The 20684-nt window shown below is 50.4% G+C and overlaps 1 protein-coding gene across 3 annotated transcripts in view; it reads left to right on the forward strand.

The window, feature by feature from the left end:
* Positions 1-20684, forward strand: part of Ptpmeg (protein tyrosine phosphatase Meg) — a 305511-nt gene that overhangs the window by 17992 nt on the left and 266835 nt on the right. The window contains exon 1 of one of the 3 annotated variants that reach the window (XM_084594817.1): positions 13077-13672. The exons of the other annotated variants lie outside the window; for them this stretch is intronic. The gene's annotated coding sequence lies outside the window, so the exon portion shown is untranslated. Of the gene's footprint in view, positions 1-13076; positions 13673-20684 lie in introns of those variants that run through there. 3 annotated transcript variants of the gene reach the window in all.

A 20684-nucleotide genomic window follows, 5' to 3' on the forward strand; every position in this document is an offset into this window, starting at 1 on the left:
ACGACGACGGGCAGCGGATGTGGTCCTGTCGCTTTCTGCGGAGCTGACGTGTATACCGTCTGGGGCACCCCAGAGCGCGGCGTTCTCTTGTTGTAGTTTCTCGCAAGAGACAGCAACCTCCGATAGGCCGGACACACATCGGCGGATGCCGGCGTGTTCACGCTGGCACAAAAGAAAGAGTGAGAAACTTGCGTCTGGCACTGTTTGTTCGTATAGTGACTGGTGTGCCATTACGGAGGCTGATAAAACTTTGTTGATATTAAGGGGGGAGAATCAAGTCAGCTAGCGTTACCACAAACCGTGGGGACCTTTGGCGACGCCGGTCCATTCGACGGCCTTTGGACTGAATCCGGGTCATCGCAGGCGCTTAGCTTATCCCAAGCTTCTTAAAATGGATAAGGCAGGAGTTCTGAAGGAAGCTTACGGACTTTGCACGGTCGAACAGGCATATCGTCAGCAGCAAGCAGCATAGTGAGGAAGAGCGAAACTTTACTGTTGGTAAACAAGACCACTGGTTGGGAACCTGGAGTACCTGTGTGCAGAATTAACTAGAGCGCTTGCCGAGCTGGCTGTTTTTAAAGTGTGAATGATACATTAGCGCGATTTTTTTTCTTTTACATCCGGGATCAGAAAAGAACTGAAGCTCCCGTCCCGTAATGCTCGTTTGTCATCGTCATGATATCGTGCAAATATGGGCTCGTTCGGTATCAAAGACTTTGCAGACACAATCCGCTGTTACAATTTGGTCCTGCGGTGAGCTGTTTGACCTAATGGATATGCAGGAAATAGTCTAGACGGACGTTATAGCTTAATTTCTGAAATGAAGCTTTTACTTGGCAGCCCACGAGGCACTAGTTGTCAATTGGCACGCAGCTGTGTCAGTGAAGAAGCAGCACGGACTTTATTTGAGCGAAAGATGTTTCCACACACTATTTTGAACCCCTAGTCCCTTTGCCACGTTGTCAAAAGCCTCAGGTGCGGCCGCCCGCCTCAGATAAGTTGCAGAAATGAAAAGAGGGAATATATTGCAGTCACCCAATCCTCGTAGATTTCTCAAACTCATCGCAGCCTGGCTTTTTCCCTTTCGGCTTTTTAATCCCATCGGAATCCACTCCGATATCCCAACATACTGCAATTTGAAAAGAAAAAGAAAAAGTAAGAAACGAAAAAAAGAAAGGAGCTCGCTTTTAAGCATACAATATTAGCGCGTCGTACAGCGTCTCTGGCGAGGCGTGACGTCATGCAGCCATTGATTTACGCTAATTGCTCGCTCAAAAAGAGTTGTGGTAAGCTTCTGGCGTGCCCCCGAAAAGTGTCATCGTGTGGCAAGCAGTAATTATACCGCGTGGCAACAAGCTGCCGGACTTCCAATTTGCTTCCGACATCTGGCTCTCGGAAAGTATACCGCCAGCAGCGCTTGTCGATATACGCGGTTTCGCGAGTTGTCGGCCATCGAAGGAGAGTCGATAATGCGCCAGTATTCCGTGTATACTCCCACTGGAGCAGGATGGGGGCGATGGGGATTTCGAGATACCGCGCAGCTCTCTCTCCTCCGGGCGAATCTATTTCCGCTGTGGCAGCACAGCTAGCTGACTTTCAGCGCGGGAATGCCTGAATGGGGTAACAAGAGTCGCTCTCTGTGTTTGTTATTTCGCGTTGGAGTGCAGCACCCTTCGGTCAGCACGCGTCCAGTGGGAGGATCGAGCAATCGAAGCGTCGTTAACTCTGCCCCGGGGCGATATTTCGTTGGGCTGCTAGTTTACGACCACTCTCCATTCTGGCCGAACAGTACCGGAAAGAAAAGAAGGCGGCATGGAGAGACGTTGCGTAAGGTTGCAGCGTGCAACTTTCATGCCTTGGTGACTCGGTGGTTCGTCATTACTAATGCGAAAGTATAGGCGCCGGAAGTGTCCGCAAAATATGTCGGTGGAAGTTGGTTCTGTCGTGACGTCAATATCCGATCGGACTGCGAGGACGATAAATGTAAAAAGTGTGGGGCGAGAGGAACCCTCGACCATATAATTTGGGAGTGCGCTTACTCCCCAGGCAGGGCGCAAAACATTAGCAGTAGGGAAGCCTGGGAAACCTTATTGCGAAGCTCGGACCCTGAGCTCCAACTCACCGCCGTCCAACTGGCAGCAGAGGCCGCCGGCGAAACCAAACCGGCCAGCATCTAATGCGACCATCCCGTGCGGCTGGGCCGCTAAGTCCCCTCCCCCTTACAGGGGGGTGAGACAGAGCGGCCCAGGCGGTGTGGTCCTTCTCTGTTGGACAATAAAAGTTTTCAACAACAACAACAACAACATCAGTCAATGACTGGATGAGGGTTGTAAGTCATAATAGAGAGATTTAGCTTACCGTGATCCTCGATCTGCCACCGTGACCCGCTACCGTGCGTGGGCGGGGCGCACAAGCTGATTGGTCCCGATGCGACAGGTCGATGTGCCGACATCCAGTATGTGGCGCCATCTATCGGCGTCAAGGGATCTGGGCATGCGCAGTGGAACGCGCGGTGGCGGATCACGGTAGCGGATCGCGGTAAGCCAAAACTCTCTAATATAAAGAAGTGCTGTGTCAGAACGAGTCCTGAGTCATTATTGTCATGTGATATGAAAGTGTGTAATTCATGAGTCATGACTCATGAGACAAAAAGTGCTTAATGATGTCATGGGTAAGTAGACTTAGAAATGCCTCGACTAGGAGCCACCAACGTCGCGCCAACACTAATGCTATTGCATTCTCTCAATGCACTTACCTCGGGGAGTTTTTCAGTTCGCTTCATATCTCACGCCGGTCTGTCCCAGGAAACCAAAATTGTGAACGCACTGCTCTGCATCGAAAAGTTTGTATGCCGCACTTGATTTCAAACTCGCTCGTGACGTCGCAGCAACCGCTCAGGCTGGAACTCTAAAAGGTTGTAGAAGAAATTTAATTACGACTACCGGGGGCGCTGTCGAATCGCTTGTTAGCAGTGCTCAATAATGTCGTACGCGTCATTCCAAAAAAGGCCGAGTTGTTAGAACGCTCTGCTATTGCGCCGGGCGAGACCTGGCCAGGTGTGATTCCGGAGGTAAAAAGCAAGGCTCCTGTGTGTTGCAACCCCAGGCGGTCAAAATTTACAGAGCCCTCCAGTACGGCGTCCTTCATAGCCTGAGTCGCTTCGGGAGGTTAAACCTTGCAGATCAAGCCAGTCTATGAACCAAACCATGCATGCAGACGAAAATAAACGCAGCCAATCCGGAGTTGCTGGTAGTCAATAGAGGCAGTGCACGTTTCTGATGGCGGTGTCAGGACAAGCCGTGCAGGGTTGGGAGGGAACACAGCGGACGCACTATTCGTTGTCGCGGCATGCTGGCCAGCTTTTCCTCCTCGGGTCGCCTTGCCTCGCACACATCGCTGTAACCAGGCCCTAAACAGTCGGTAAATAGCGGCCTCTGCATTGTTTACTATTCATCGCCCTTGAGCGCCATCTAAATTGGCACCATGGCGCGACGTGTCTGCCTTCTCGTTGGCAGCCTAGTAATAGCTTGTCAAGTTTCTTTGTTCTCTTCGGTTATTTCGGCGTCTCGTTGCTGGCTTACCTGGCGTGAAACCTTGTGGTCGTTTCATATGCAGTGTTCAGCTCCGCGTACAGGCGCTCGGCTCCGTGTCATTCTTGTGTCCGCTGGCGTATCTCAGCTCCCTAGACAAGTCCATATATCGGTAGGAAGTAGCGACAAGGTCATTGTGTGGCAACTGTGTTTCTTCCTAACTCGATAAAGGGGGCTTTGATAACCGATGTAATAAACTTCAGCGAATCGGTAGCCTGTATATGGTTGCTCTGCATTTTTGCAGCGCACTTGCATTACGATAACGCATACAAGCGTCAGCGAGCGGCGTTGTAGAGAGCATAAGGGACGTTTGAGGTTTTAAGGATACTGAGGCCGTCGTATTCCAGTCCGCACGTCTTGATCGCGCACGTCTTGAGCGCTACACCTTTGCAATACGAAATGCTAACGTGGTGGCTGGCTGGAAGGTATGTAGAGTGTCATGGGTGAACTGTGAAGTCGAGTGTCGGTCGATTAGATACGCCCTCCCGGGAATGCATTCATACATTTTCGGCTTCGCTGTAAGCCGCGTCCACAACTATTTCCCGCTATGTGATAGTGCACTCGAGGCCTGAAAGCCTTCGCATCTCGGGCGTCCCAGGACCCGTTTCGTTGATGTTTCTTTATTTATTGTTGTTGATTGTTTCACTTGCATTGGGGCTTCTATATTTAGGTGTTCGTGTGCGTCGCAGTTTTTGTGTCACACATCCCTCCTTTCTTTTAGCCTTCGTTTAGAAATAACGAGGGAGAGACGGAGACGAAGAAACAACCCAGTATATCGGCGTCCGTTTGTGCATTCGTTCTGTTGGCTTTGATGAATCACTCTTGAGTCCGCATTTTTTTTTCCTTTTTTTTTTTTTTTTTTTTTCTAAGTGATGTTCCGCTTGTCGGTAGCTCTCTCTCGGGCTCTCAGGGGCCACAATCGACGGCACCCCTTACGGCCGCTCAAGGTAACGTTTGTGATGACCATATACCGTCGCTGCACATCGCGGGAACCCTCGGCCTGAGTGCTACTCAGGCAAGATACAGAAGCTATAAGTCCACCCCAAAATAAATTTTTATACGCTACCAGTACAAAGCGTAAAGTGTACTTCAGCTATCACCGCCACAGTGCATTCTCGCTGGCAAGCGTACAGTCATGGAATCCGTAATCCGCCTCTTTGTTGTTGTTGTTGTTATGGCTGTAGGAAGAGGGAATAGAAAATGCACGGGCCTGCTACTGGCTCTGTAGCTGAGCCACCTCCGCTGCCTCGTGCGGACAGAAGAGGAAATAGAGAAGAAAGAAAAGGAAGAGGGAGAGAAAGACGCGCCCCGCAATAACAGCTGTCGTCCACCACCGAAGCGGTGGCGGGTGCAATGACGGCCTACAACAGATAAATATTTGGCGGCAGGCTAGCCCCCGCCGCAAGCGGCGGTGACCCACCTGTCCCAGCCCCATCAGGGGAGACCTGACTTTTTTTTTTTTTTTTTGTCACAAACCTGAGCGTTGTGGAAACGATTCTCTTGTTCAGCTGCCGAGCGACCGTTTACAGAGCCCCAAAAAGTTGAACGATTTCACTTTACGGCTACTCTTATGGGAGCTAAACTGCGTGCCATTTCTTGCAGCGGCTTCTAGCTTGCATCAGTCGCAACATTCCTGAACGCTAGAGTCGTTAGAGAAATGATGAGTAATGTATACCACTTATCTGGGGCTGTGTTAGCCGGTGAGGTGTGAGCAGCCAGGCATCTGACAGCGAATACATAGAGGCCTGTAGTTTGAAGCAATCGCTACGCGAGAGTACCCGGAGCCATCGCACTCTTAAGTGCGGCTGAACACTGCGCGGCACGGCGGTTGTTGCTGACATTACGTTCAGAGCGGCTGCCATGACCACACGACCTCGCGGCGCGCGTGCTTTGTTGTGCCTAAGTTGTGCCGTCGTCGTGGGAGACCGCGCCAGACGCTTGTCAGGCTATTAGTGAGCGCCCCGCGGATCGCGTTCACGTCACGACTGCGTCACAGGGCTGCTGCTATTTTTCGAGCCGTAGAGCGTCTTTGCGCATTCGCGCCGCATACATGTGTTGTTTGTTTACCCAAGTCCGTCCGCCCAGAACGTTCCTTTGAGAGCATTGCATGAACGCCTGCATAGCCGTGGTTTGTACGCTCTCAGGGAGCAAACTGGAAAAGAAAGCAATAAGAACGGAATAAAAAGTCCCGTATACTGTCTTCCAAAATGGGAGCGAAGCGCGAGTGTGCAAACCAGTGCAGCCGCGCTGCTTTTGATGCGGCTGCATACCGTTGGCTGCTCGCTGGCGCGTCTGGGCGTCTCTAGCCGGTCACGTAGGCCGTCGTCGCGTTCTCCGAAGGAGCGCGCTCTTGCATGACGCATCGTCTCCCCGCACGCGACAGTTCGCGAGCTGCAGGTGCTTCTGAGGCCGTCCTCTCTCTGTATATATTTTGCTTGCCACGTGCTCCTAGCACGGCTTAATAAGCGCTGTGCTGCCGGTTTGCACAACCCTTACCGTGCTGTGTGCGTAAGTAGGTTTCTTTGAGCTGTAGATCTTCGCCGCCTTCTCCTTTGCCACCTCCTGTCGCCATATTGGAGGCTGCTGCGTGTGTTCGGACTCTCGATTAGCTAGTGCCGCGAGGGCACGTGTGTGTATATCGCAGACCTCGCAGTGCGGTGATTATCACCGCTGGGATGATGCGAGTTCCGGCTCCGGCTGTCGCGAGTGTCAGGCAGCGCCGGAGACTGCCTGGCGCCGCGCCAACGGCTGTGCTCTTTTGTCCGTGTCTCTAGCCCTCGGCGCATTGTCTGTCTGCAGCAGCCTTTGTCTGCTTCCCGGCGCAATAAAATAAATAAAAAAAAGAGACATATACAAGTGTGAGGAAGTTGCAGCGGTAGATAGACTTCTTCCGCGCAGGCTGTATGCGTGCGCGACTCTTGAACGGACGGTTTTCACATTGTTGCTAGGTCACAGTGTGCAGCTTTAGAAGTAGCCGAGGGATCATGTGTACGGTGCACCGACCGAGAGACGCGGTGCTGTTGCCCGTTCTTGTACGCTCAGAACCCTTCAGAAGGGACGCGGTTAAGCTTAGAATTGTAATTGTATCGTTGAGAGACGATTTTTGGTCGTTCGTACCGTGTACACCGTGACGCGGATAGTGCGAAAGTCGCGGCCGCAGCCGTTAGTATATCCTGCTTTGTTTCGAAGCAACTTGTCGCAAGGACACGTTTGCGACGAAACGCTGATTCCCAATGCCGTTCTGAAAGTCTGCACAGTTTTACAAAGTAAACGCGATTTCAAGCCTTTTAGATTGCATTGCTCTTCTCGGCTAGCAATCGTTGTCGCCCAAGTTCGTATATGTACCCAGTGTTTTTCTGCAAAGTTGCGAGAAGCCAAAGAAGAAAGCTGATGTCATATTTTCGAATGTGAGACGTTCTGGCACAGGAGTGTCTTATTCTCGCTTTCTTGGAAGCTTTCGAACAAATATTTTTTGCGAGGCGATAGTATAAAAACAGAAAAAGAGAGAAGGAAAAGAAAAAGTAAAGGGAAAACAGCTTCCCTTCGTCTCGAGACGTGACATTTTCGACTGTTACATACTGTTCGAAACATTCCAGACGTGGTTCCGGCTCTCGGCGCATGCGCAAAGCCAGCAACGACGGCGGAACGAAACAGCTCGCCCTTGTAGCTGTTTCTCAGGATTCGACAGAAAATTTGGGAAATTAAAGAAATGTACGGGTGTCCTGTTATACAAGGTCTCCTACCATCTCGTATATAGCAGTCTGTTGCAAACGCTGCGTTTCGTCTACGCCTCCTGTGTTTTCTTTTTCCCTTTTTTTCTTTATTGTATCAGGCAACTTATCCTATTACTAGCGACTGTGCTGTCTTTTCCTTATATGTGGAAATAATGCGCGAAAGTATAGGCTTACGAGCTCTTTGGTACGTATGCAGGCAAGCTGGCGCAGAACGCGTGCGTATGCCACGCTGCAGGCACGTGCCGCGAATTGCATTATGAAGATCACTGTCCTCTGTGCAGCATTTGCATGTCAGCACGTCTCATTTTCGGCTCTGTGAGTCGTGCGACCGGCCTTTGCATGCGCTGCTTCTGGAGACGAAGGGGTCCCCGCTGTCGTCCATCTCGTGCGGTTGTCTCCCCGCGCGCACACTGAACATTCATGTAATGGAAGAGACATCTGGGCGAGTTGGTATGGTGACATGATAGTAAAACAGCGCAACAGACGTGGACGTAGATGAAGGTCTTGTGGTAGGTCTTGCCTGTTCTTCATCTACGTCCACGTCTGTTGAGCTGTTTTTCGAGCATTCATGTTCCGTGACCATGTTGCACTGCCGACGACCTCGCTTTTCTTGTTGTTGTTTTCTACGATTCCGTTCTGCTTTAGTGCAATCTGGTTAGGACTTCGCATATGCCTCGTCGGGGCTGCGTTGTGCGATGCTGCTCGTTTTTTTTTTCTTTTTTTAGTGTGTGCGTGTGCGTGCGTGTGTGTGCGTGTGTGCGTGCGTGTGTGCGCGGTTGACAAGATTTCCAGCAGCTGTGACCACGAAAAAGCGTATACATTGTGGCCGTCATTAAGCTTTGTTTCCTCTGGTGGTTCAGAGCGTTCAGAAGCTATACTTAGTCTCACAGGGTATCTGCAGCGCTGCGAAAGCCAGAGGGAGCCCTTGCAGTTGTGCTCTTAAGTGCCTCTCGCCCCTGCGCACTATAATAGAGTATTGTACTGTCACCCCTACCAATTTGGGGGGCGAGAGGCGCGTAGGAGCACAATTGCCTATTGTAGTGCGCGTGATCCTGATTGGACCGGGGTGCCTCTCCCTTTCGCAGTGCTGCAGATATCTTGTGAGACGAGTATAGTTCTGAACGCCCCATTACAGCGAAAGGGAAGGGGGGGGGGGGAGGGGGGGAACTGCAAGGGAGAATATTGAGAATCCATTTATGTATGTGTACTCTCCAAGAGCGAAAAGCTCTACATCACGGGCTCAGTGTTTCGCGTGCTGGCTGCTGGCGCCCTAAGTTAAAGCAAACCAACTGAACAAAAATGCCATCCGTGCATCGATAAATAAAATAAGTAAAAGAAAATCCCTGGGCGCGTTGTCCGGGTGAATGATTAAGGCGTGCCTGTGTAGCCTCCGCGTTTCTTTCTTCCTTTTTCTTGAAGTATTAAAACTCCCGGGTGCGCGGCCTTTTCTCTTGGCGAACTACCCTTTCTTTCTTTCGTTCTTTTTTTTATTAATGTTATTTTTTTGCTCGGTAATATTCGTTGACGACGATCTTTGCTTCAGCCTCCTGTGTCCTCCTCATTCGCTGTCATGGCGATGAATCCCCGCTTGTCCATTTTGAATGTTTTTACGCCTTCTTTTTACGCGCACGTTTCTTCTGTTCTGTACCTCTATACTTTTTGTCGTCTGTGTGTTTTTTTGTTTTTTTTCTCTCTCCCGCTCAAGCTTGGTCATCTCTCGTTTCGTCTCATTTTGCATTGGCCCTTTCTCAATTACGCGCTGGAAATCTCCGCCTTTGGAGAAGGTTAACGAACTTGCCCGAGGAGTTCGAGTTGCTTATATTTCGCCCGTTCGTTAGCACGGCCTGGCTGGCGCTGACCTCCTCCGATTCGGCCTTTCTACGAGTTGGCGCTACTCTCCGGATTCAGTGAAAGCTGACAGCCTCGGCTCGCCGTACATCGACCCTGTGCAATATAGCGGAGAGGCGAAGCATCGTCGACGCTGCCGCGCACCTGACGTGATGGAGTGCCTGTTTTACCGAGGTCTTATATTTGGCGAAGATAATAGGACGTAGTGTCGGATGGCGTTTTTGCGATCGCAGCTAGAGGCCGTTCGCCCCCACTTCTGCAGCGTATTTGCGGCTGTCATAGATATAAAAAGCGCGCACTGTGTCACAAAAATGCTACGAACGGTTTGAGTAAGAAGGAAGTGGGGGTTGGTCAATCGAAGAGACAGAGTGAACGAAAACAACAACAACAAAAAAAAAAAAAAAAAAAAACACCATTGGCGGAGGCATTAGGACTCTTACGTCTGATTATGCAAACTCATTATAATGACAATGAGTTGTGATTATGCGTAATGCTTGTACGCAGTCTATACCTTACAGTATGTACTAAGCTGCCAACAAAATTGGCTCTGGCACAAATCCGACGCCGGCGGCGACCATGGCAAGAAATTCGGCCGACCAGCCATGTCACTCATCAACTATACCGCCTGCAAGAGGCATGTTCATGACGAGGGCCGTGATGTATGTTGTGCGAACTGGCAGGATAACGAAAAAGTCCTACTTTAACCTGACCGTGTACGGATATGTCTGCGTGGGGTTCGATTCCCGCCACGAATGCGCTGCCCGAGGCGGCAGCTCGCTTACTGTATAAGGCGCAGAGTACGTGCGAACATCACTCGTAATCATGACTCATATAGTCACTATAACTATCTTGTCAAACGCCACCTATCAGAGTAATATACGCGTTTTTCGTGTCATATTAGACGCCGCAGCCGGCTTTTGTCAAATCGTATGTATTTAATTCATGGAATTAGCATTAACGGCTTTAGAAGCATTTCCAATTTAGCAATTAGAAGACATTAAAAATCTCGGCTAAAATCTTGATAATTGCTGGAGCTTCGCATGTTTTGAAGTGACAATAAGCTTCCGTTGCTGACGATACTCTAATTCTAGCAGTAAAAATCTACCCCAGGGCTTGGAGCGAATGCCGTGGCCTAACAAGGTATAGTGCGCTAGATAGAGGACATGCTCTTTAGAAAATGCGTCATAAGTATAGCAGTGAGACTGAACTTATTGCGGATATCATTTAGTACCCCTGGTTACACTTCTCGATATCTTCGAGGCCTTGGGAATATCTTGAAGGGCCGGAGGAGGCGGGCTGTTTGATTTTGAAGGAACTCACGCTTCTCGATGGGAGCGAGTGTGATCTCGTATTGCCGAGGGGTATAGTATGGCGATAAATTGAACCGCGTATCGAATCGGAATTCGAACACCGTTTCCTGCCGATCGAGAAAAAGGCTTGTGGAACGTTTGTCATCGAAGTCACAAACGACAGTGAAATTTGTGGGTTCAAGATCTGGGGCGATGGCGCCATAGAAAAAGAAAAGTACTATACATTTCTGTTGGTTTATCAGAGCTCCTCCGGAAGCTTTCCGGGCGACTGAAACTTCACTCAGAGACTCATACTACCAAAAGTAGGTCGAAACTCCTGGCCTCTGAGATCAAGTGCGTCGTTGCGCCACACAGCTGATCGCGGAGGCCGTAGTTAAACTTCCGCCATTAGAAAGCGGTGGCTCCTAGATGGCGGCAGATGTACAGCTCAAAAACTGCGGCTTCCCCAATTGCTTTCGCAATATGATCGCTTTACCACGCAGAGGGAACCCCTGAAGTTTTTCTTTCCTTTTTTTTTCTTTTTTTTTTAATTATCGCCATACCTCTTTAGAGTGCGGTATTTTCGCGGCGTCCAACAACGCCAACTGCTTGGTGCCACGGAGACGTTGAGACGAATGCGTTTGTGAATCGCAGCGCTCGTTCGCGGGAAACGGCGCCAGAAACGTTATTGCGAAGTAGCGCGCAGACAAAACGAGACTCTTCGAGAAAGAAAGGGAGACGTATAGAAACAGAGAGAGAGAGAGAAAAAAAAAAAGAGGTGAGGCAAGCCGGCCGGGCGAAATGTGTTCCCCAGTGACGCGGAGCCATCTTGTTCCAGCGCTGCGCCTGTCAAATTGTGTGCAGCTCTGCTACAGGAGTTCAAGCTTGTCGCATTCTGCGGCCCGACTGCCCGAGCGCGGAACAATGACCGGCTCGTCGCAGGTTGCGAGAAAGCTTCGGAATCGTCGCTTGAATGCTTCTTTCGAAGACTATAAGGGCTTCGAAAGTAGGGCTTCGTGTTAAATGAGACAGCTCCAGAGCCTTCATTAGGATAGGAGAGGAATTTACGGGGGTCCTTCGAGAGACGACAGGCAAGAGGCGCGGATTCACCGTGGGTGTCCTAGGTATCTTACCGTGGCGCTGCACTGAAAACTGTGGTGAACTGTCCCTATGTCTGGTGCCGTTTGCTCTCTCCTCAGCGCGCTCAGAAGCGAGGAAGGTATAAAAAGAAAAGAAACAAAATAGAATGGCTCTATACATTCAAAGGGACGCCCGGGTCCGGAAAGACTGGCTTTCCCGCGTGCTTTTCTGCCCTGTTCGCGCAAAGTGCCGCCTGATCTTTGCGATATGGCGCTCGCGCACGCACCGAGGAGAAATGTCGAGACAGTTGCCGTTTTGTTCGGTTTCCGAGTCCATTTGCGTCCGCGGTCCTGTATCGCTGCTTATTTTCGGAAGTAGAGGGGACGGGATGCGGCGCACATCCGAGAAGCTGCAGTCAGCTCGAACGGGGTGCAGTCTTGAGTTACTGCGCCTGCGCTGATGCGTGTCTCGGCGAGCTTCGACTGACGTTTGTTATTCTCCTTTTCCGCCGTCATGCGCTGCTCTTGGTTCGTGGGCACGGTTTGCTACTTTCCGTATACTGTTTCCTTCGATTTTATTATTTTTTTTTTTCGCGCTGTGCATTGCATTCGTATTCCGTGATCCATCCGTGTGTTTCTCGCGGTGGTGATGAGCCGCCCACCTCCGTTGTTCAAGCGACTTGGGAAGGGGCCTTTCTGGCGACTATTTCTTCACTACATCTGAGTGATAGCTCTCTATACTCTATACTTCTAAACATTGTACCTCCGACTATAGGCACGTTGCTTAGCGTGATTATTTCTTTTGATTCGGTTTGAATTCCGCGCAACCTCACCTCTTGAGGACTGCTGTTCAGTTCTCTGTTCACTTCTTTCATCAATAAAAAAAAAAAAGAGAGAGAAATGTAGTCAGTAAAGTTTTCCCTTATATATAAAAAAAAAAAAAAGTCTCGAAAATGGAATAATTGCCATTTAGTGTTCTCCCATTTTCTTTCTTAAACGCGTAATTGCACCGATTTTCAACCGTACTCTATCGTGAGGGATTCCCCTAACCATTTTGGTTTGGTTTTGTAGGGGTTTTAACGTCCCAAAGCGACTCAGGCTATGAGAGACGCCGTAGTGGAGGACTCCGGAAATTTCGACCACCTGGGGATCTTTAACGTGCACTGACATCGCACAGCACACGGGCGCCTTGCTTTTCGACTCCATCGAAAAGCGGCCGCCGAGGCCGGGATTCGATCCCACGTCCTTGGAAACAGTGGTCGAGCGCCGTAACCACTGCTCCACCCCGGCGGGGCCCTAACCATTCTGGAGCAGAGCTAACCACATACAGTAGTAAGGGGACGCAGTAACTTCTTCCGCCCCCCTAGTTCAGCGTCCGCTGGACGACGGCGGTCCCTTCACGCGGACGTATCGGCGCGCGTTCTTTGCGCTCGACGTCAGGGCGCGCCGCGGCGCAGCGGGCCAAAGGGCGCTTTTGCGGAGGGAAAGTGGCGAGGAGGGAACGGCGCCGGCTGGAAACCGCGAGTGCTGTTTCGTCGACGCTGCCAGGCAGTGTGGTGTGGCTGTGTGTGTGAGCGCGCGCGCCGCTGACGCCGGAGGCTTTGCCGCGCTCCTTCGCGCTGCGACGTCGACTGTCACCTGCAGAGCCGACTCTCTCTGCCCTGTGCCCTCTACTTCCTCTTTGTATTTATTTCTCCGCTCGCTTTTCTTTTCTTCCCTTAATTCCTTCCCCTCCTCTCCTTCTGTTTTCTTTATTTCTGACCCGCGCGGTTGTCGTCGCGGGTGTTAGTTACTCCTGCAGCATCTTCCGGGGCCAGGATTTGAACTGCGCCGGTCGGTGTGTGCCTACGAAGCGATTTTCACGGCAGTGAACTCGTCAATCGGTGTTCGTTTATTATTTTTTGTTTATACTGTGCTTTTTTATTTGCTTTTTACTTTGGTTTGTGCTGTTCGCGCTGCTCTGCTGGCGCCGTCAAGAAGAAAGTTCGTTGCTCGGATCAAGAACGCGGCAGTTGTGTTTGAAATGCCGTTCTCGGACGGCGCGTCTGCATCGGCGGTTGTTTCGTGTTGTTGCCACGGGGCGTTTGGATTATGTGCTTGACCTGTGACGGCGGACAACGTCGCTGACGTCGGTGAGTTCGCTTCTGTCATTGGGTTCTCAGTGCAGTGGTAGCTTGCAAAGATGAGTAGTAGTAGTAAGTGGTTCTTTATTATACTAGAATAAAATAAAAATAATAAAGGAAGGAAAATATTTTTGCTGCCCCGGTATCTGCTATCGAATGAAGCTGAAGCACTTGAACTGGGGCGGCGGAAATAAAGAGATAGTAAGGAGACAGGTAGGAGACAGGTGAGCGACAGGGAGAAAGGACAGTTTAGGTTAAAAGGTAAATGAGTATAATACAATATTGAGATAGTGGTCTTGTACGCGAGGAAGATTATTGCAGTTCCGTCCTTGATAACATTCCTCATATCGTTAAATACCAGTAATAATAATAAGGGGAACATTCGATCGTTGGTTACGAGCGACAGAGCGATAGTACAACAGTGATATGGGAGAGCTGCGAACGGTTAATCCCGTCATGATGCTAACGGCGTTCCCTATAGCTTGGACTGAATGCCGTCATCGTGACTACAAGGAGAACGGTACCGCGCCGCGTTCTCTGCTGTACGGGCTATGCTGGTACGGACATCTTCACGAATATAACGGCGGCGATTGCTTGCGGTACGGAATTGATCCGCTCCCATCGACGCTTGTGCATTTTTTGGTCGACTGTTCGGCTGCCGCTTGATGGCGGACTGCATTACGAATAGCAGTTCCGTGCTACATTTCACGCAGGTTCAAACGACATCCGCCCCGTGCGCGGGTGACAGTTTAGGTACTTGCAACCTTTCACCGGAAACCACTTCGCCAACGCAGGATGGTCTTAAGCTACGCTGGCCCTACCTTAATGCACTCTTTATCTCACCTTTCGCTACATTAGCGGCCGTGTTTGACACTACACTGCCCGGCGAAAATGCTAATCGGCGTTACATAATGTTGTATCTTAGGCTCTTAAGAAGAGCATGGTGTAAATTATGATTTCCAAAAAGCAGTATCGGATCTAGTTGCAGCGTTCTTGATGTAAACGAAATGCTTATTATGTCGAAAACTTTTCTTCACTCATGTGCTGCGGAAATGTCCGCAGGGAATTGATGTTCGCTCATACTGGCACCTTATAAATCCAATGGGCATCGAGCCACACTATCCCTTCTATTCCCAGCTGAGCGCGCAGACCACTACGCCACGACGGGCTCGTGAGCGACCGATCGCAATTCCCCGTGTCTAATGTGAGGAGGACGCTAGCGATAACAATGACGGTGCTGTTAGTGATGATGGTAGCGATGGTAATGACGCTACAGTTAGTGACTATGATGGCGTTAGCAGTGACAATGAAGATCCATTTAGTTCATAATGGTGATGGTAGTGATTATAATTATTGTTGTAGTAGTGATCACAATGACAGTGCAGTTAGTGAGGATGATAATTTCGCTGCAGTTAGTGATAACGATGGCACTAGCAACGACACTGAAGATGCATTTAGTTCATGATAATAGTAGCGGTAGTGATGGTGATGATAGTAGATGCTGTCAGTGAAAACAGCCCTGTAAAGCGGCTTTCGCCATTTTCGCTCTTTAGCAAACAAGCGCACTCCCGTGAGATATATCCGCCTAAGAATTCACGTGCATGTATGAATATTAGTGATTCTCAGCAGTGGTATGGTTAGGCGTCAAATTCGACACACTGGTCACTATACCCATCCCGCGTGATTGCAGACTTTGTCAAGTAAGCTCGTCTTTCGCTCTGGAGACAATGGGCAAATTTGAGCTTCTGCTCGGGAGTTGTGCCGGTACATGCAAGTAAGAGTGCTGGTATGCCGGCTTGATATAAAACCGAGTGGACAGGGACAAGCAGGGTATCTCATTTTCGTGCCGGCTTGTGGATGAAGTGACTTCATGCGTCCAAACCTTGTTTCAGTCGTCATCGTTGCATATTTCGCATGCTCTTTGGTTTCAATCCAGTCAATGCATTTCTCGTGTAAATGAGATTTTTTTCTCACCGCTTTGTATTTTCGGCTACGTGCAGCTCAAGATCTTGAGCAAATTGATTTTTTTTTTTGTGTGTGTGTAGTTTACAAATTGAGTGATGGTAATTGTTTCAGTGTGATGTTTGAGTCATTGCTGTTTTGGACACTGTATATTCGTGTTAGTGCTACGTGAAAAAAATAATGCTCGCAAGAAGCGTGATGCAAATGTCAAGGTACTTATTATCTAATTACGCGCTCATTTGCCATGCAATGCCATTAAAGCACCGTATAGTTCCCGGTTCTTTACGCGCGACTGCAATTCATTTGTGTCCAACATAAATTACCCTCGTTATGAAGCATTGGATTCCTTCCCACACGTACATTTAGCCTACGTAGCAGAAAATACGAGGAGACGTACAGAACACGTTAAGATTATAAGTTACGTTAGTTGCCTGTCTGCACGTGCACATTCTTGCTTTCGTGGGCGCCTGTGTTCTTTCTATGTTTAGTTCTCTTACCGAGGTTATTCTCGTCGTATATGCAGGAAAATGATGAGGATTATCTGCCTTGTTTTTTTATTCAAATTCATTCCCTCCAGCGTTACCCGGTGTGCACCGTATATCGGTCATGCCTGTGGTTACTTTCTGGTGCCCATACACGTGGGTTCCCAGACTTCTTCTAAAGGCATGTACACTCGCGTGGTTGTGTTCCCATTTTTTATCAGCCTCCGAGAAGGACTGACATTTACTGTGTGCATCGAGGGAACGTTCTGGACTTATTTGCATATCCCGCGGAGAGGGAAGAAGGGTATGGGTTCGGGGATAAATGAAAAAAAAAAAAGTAATTTGGTCGTTCAGCCGCATGCGCACTGAAAATTCCCTACCCGCCCTCTGGTGATGAATTCTGAACAAACGACAGCGGGCGCCTGCTACCCCCTAGCTGCTGGCGAGCGTTTCTTATACTGACTCCATCCATGTTTGCGGTGGCTTCAAGGTAGGAACGGCGGACTAATTTTGCAATGCTCTAGGCCTTGCATTTGACTCGCGTTGTTGAGCAGCATTGCAGGTAGTAGTGGAGTGCATATATGTGTTGTCACCGGTAGAATACACATTGATAGGAGTGTCTGAGCGGAAACAGAAGGGGAAGCGGGCTGCGAAGCCGCGCGTATAGTAAACCTCCCTACGCCGCCCACGTCCCTGCTGCCAACCAGGTCGCGCACTTCACATCGCTGTGCGGGAAAGCCTAGCTACGCTGCTGGTCTCGTAAAAGTGGCCGTACTGAACCCTCCTTCCAACCGCACCGTGGGCCGTGGTTGCGCGGAGCTCTACTCGAGGGTAGCCTTATCGGTTTTTCCCACCGTCGCGCGCTTGCGATCGGGGGCGCGGAGATAAGGGACGTCAACTTTCGATGCATCGGAAACGGCGCGATAGGCCGTGCGGCTTGCTTGCTGAGCTCTCGGGGCTCGGCTGTTGCGGCCGAACTTTCGCCGCGCTTCCTCGGCGCCATTGTTGTCTGACATATGCGCACCCTTTGATGCTTCGTCGGCTTTAATTGTGGTTCCGCTACCGCCGGGGTGGCGCAGTGGTTACGGCGCTCGACTACTGTTGCTCAAGACGCGGGATCGAATCGCGGCCTCGGCGGCCGCTTTTCGATGCAGGCGAAAAGCGAGGCGCCCGTGTGCTGTGCGATGTCAGTGCACGTTAAATAACTCCAGGTGGTCGAAATTTCCGGAGTCCTCCACTACGGCGTCTCTCATAGCCGGAGTCGCTTTGGGGCGTTAAAACTCACAAACCAAACTATGCCTTTCCGGTCGCTGACTTTACTCCGACGAGAGGCCGTGTGCAGGCTTCCGCTGTGAAAGCACGAGGGAAAAAAAGGGATTGTGTGAATTGGATGTACAAAGTCCGTGTATATATGGATAGGTTACCTTGCAAAACATTGAGTGTGCCCAGATTACACCAAAATGCGGAGCTTTGTCGAGAAGGAAAAAAAAAAAAAAAAGCTTGTAAATGTCACCAAGCTCCTTTGACCGTGGAGAATCGCCGCCACCGTTTCCCTGCACGTGAAGAAAAAGGGCCTTGCCAGGGTTATGCGTAAATGCCGTGAATACGTGTGACGTGTCCCTTGCAGTGCTTATTTGTTTGTGTGTGCACGCGTGTGTATGACTTCATACCCCATCCAGCTCATCTCTGGTGCCTGCGACGCTCACATCCAGATAAATCTGTTCAGCGGGAGGGACATCCATGCTATACATCAGTGGGGCCCTCCCTCATTTTCTCTATCTCTGTGTTTCGCTTTCTGCAGCGTAAGTGTTAAGCGTACGGGGTAACTCTCTGGATGAGGTTCCCGCACTACGAGGGCTGAGGGACCGGCGAGTAGTGGGAAGATATCGCGTTCCTTTGGGCGGCCTATTTCGTCCCGCCTTTTTAATCGGATGTTATGGCGAATTCAAGTGGGAGAGCAGGCGCACTCGAGAGCACTTCGAAAGTGCTCTCAGACAAGCGAGCACCCTCTGGGAGAGCAGGAGTAGAATCACTGGCTTCCAATGGCAGAGGAGGGGGGCGTTTCCTCCACTGAGAGCACCCGAGTGCGCTCCGGGCTACTCCCTCGGCGTGCTTCTGTACTGCTCTGCACTGCTCTGCTCCTCAGCTCTCGTCCCCCCAACCGAATGCGCCATTAGAGTGCAGGCCGCAGTGCGCATCGAATCTGGGTTTTGCTTAGCATTCAGTCAGCGTCGGTTGGCAGATCATGCTGTCCGCGCGCGTCGACGCCGCTCGTGACACATTTCAGTGAAAGACTTGAACGAGCGAATAATGCGGTGCTCCCAGGTCCGAAATCTGATGAGTGTTCACTCGGTGAGGAGCCATCTCAAGGCCCATTTCCTTTTAACTGTTGACTGGCAAGACTCGATCAGTGTGCGAGCGTTCGTGCGCGTGACTCGCTCTGCCACCTGCGCCGCCGTCTGGGCCCTTTTCTTTTACCCGGAATCCTCCTCGAGTGTGCAAGTTCGTGATTCACTAGGACTCGCGTGTGTGCGTCTATGGGTGTGTGGATGAGCAAACGAGCTGATGAATGATGATGAAATTTGAGTGAGTGAACCATCATTTATTTTTAGCAGGCTGCGTAAGAAGGGGGCCGAGCCTGGAAGGGCGCGCGCGTGGCCCTGAACGATGGAGAAGAAACGATGGTTCCCGTACACCAGTTTCTAAAACGGGCAGCCGCCCGAAGGCGTGGTCTTCAAAGTCGCGCCGCTCTCCCAGTTTTCGAAACCGCGTGCTTCCTTTTTTCTTGACGTCACCACAGAGCTGGCAGGTTGAATTGGTGCCGCTTTCACTTTTGCCGGCTCTATTGTTTCCCAGGTCCAGGTTTAGTGCAGCCTTGTGATCGCTACTGGGCGCATGAAAAGAAGACGGGTTGCGTATCTGTCTTTCAGCCAACGCCGCTTACTTTTGTGACCGTTTTTTTTTTTTCTTCTGATGTTCTTTCTGAACGTGTTAGTCAATGAGCAACGGCAAGAGAATGCTCGCAAAAGTTAAAATGCGCCTATTGAATGACGGTGTCGTAGAAAGCGAATCCAAGCAGAACTTCTATCATGATGTCGCGGGGCTTCAGCAGGTCTTGACTCATTGCATTTGTCGCAGTAAGGTGACAATGTTATGACAGTAGCCACTTCTGCTTGATTTGCTTTCCCGTGTTCAACGTTCCTACCTTCGTTGTTGCGAGATGTCGCTTCAACGAAAGCGGAATTCTGCACAAAGCCTGATGTTAACAGCAAATCTATTTTTGCCGGGTGCTTGAAGATTAAATTTTGCAGGGAAAGGTTTGACGACGCGGGTACGATGTTAGGTTGTGGCGAACGAATGACGTAACGGGTAATGGTACCCCGCCGGGGTGGCGCAGTGGTTACGGCGCTCGACTGCTGTTCCCAAGGATGCGGCCTCGGCGGTCGCTTTGCGATGGAGGGGAAAAGCAAGGCGCCCGTGTACTGTGCGATGTCAGTGCACGTTAAAGAACCCCAGGTGGTCGAAATTTCCGGAGTCCTCCACTACGGCGTCTCTCATAGCCTGAGTCGCTTTGGGACGTTAAACCCCACAAACCAACCAACGGGTAATGGTGTAGACTATTTCAATGCGAGATGAACAAGGTTCTGCATCCCCAAGTGCCGAGGGCAGCTACGGCGATCCAGGCCCTGCAAAGGAAAATAATATCAGATCGATGGCCGGCGAAGGTCATTTGAGGAAGATTACAATGGCCCGGGAGAAAACGATATCGTGGAAGTAACACGTGTCGGCAAAAGCGTCAACCGTCACCACCAAGGTAGAAATAGGCAGTTGATCGCTCGTCTCGATCTTTCCTTTTATGCGACAGTTAAAGATCCAGAAATCAGGCTTCGGCTTTGTTGGTGTCGCCATTGTGGGCGAAAAATCACTGCATGCGCCTCTGGCAGTAAGTTGGCAGGTGAAACATACGGGCGCTGATTAATTGTCGCTTTTTGTGACGTCACGGGACCACATAGCCGAGTTGGTAGGAGCTGGAGATGGGAATCGGACCCACCAGGGAACGAATCAGACAGGCTAATCCTAGGCCACGTATTGTGGACTAAGGGCCCACTTACGTTACCTTTGTTTTTGTCTTAATTCAATGAAGTTTATTCACTCACTCACTCACTCCTAGGCCACGTGGGCACGTTCATGAGCGGTTTGGTTAAAAGCGGGAGTTTATATCTGTGTCGGGTGGTTTTTCGTGTAACGTCGTTGTGAGATTACGGGGGTATGGATTATGCTGTCAGCGTTCATGGTCCATTGGGACTCAACTCGCGCGGAGCTACCGCGGCACGATAGAGGCTCCGCTAGAGTTCTGTGCACCCTAGTTCTCGTGCAGGCTCGACGTAATTCTATTACTTGGGCACCCAGCCTCACTGCTGTCTAAGCGAGTTTAGCAAATGACATTCACGCGATCGAGTACCCAGAAGGGGCGTCGCAGACGCCCGTCATAACCCTTGAAGGCGCTCGGAGCGTATGTGACCCCAGAATGTTTTTCTTTTTTTTTTTTTCTTCCGCGAATCGTGGCTATGTTACAG

This window comes from Amblyomma maculatum, chromosome 2 (assembly GCF_055883805.1).
Source record: "Amblyomma maculatum isolate TAMU_Amacu chromosome 2, ASM5588380v1, whole genome shotgun sequence".
Lineage (NCBI taxonomy): Eukaryota > Metazoa > Arthropoda > Arachnida > Ixodida > Ixodidae > Amblyomma > Amblyomma maculatum.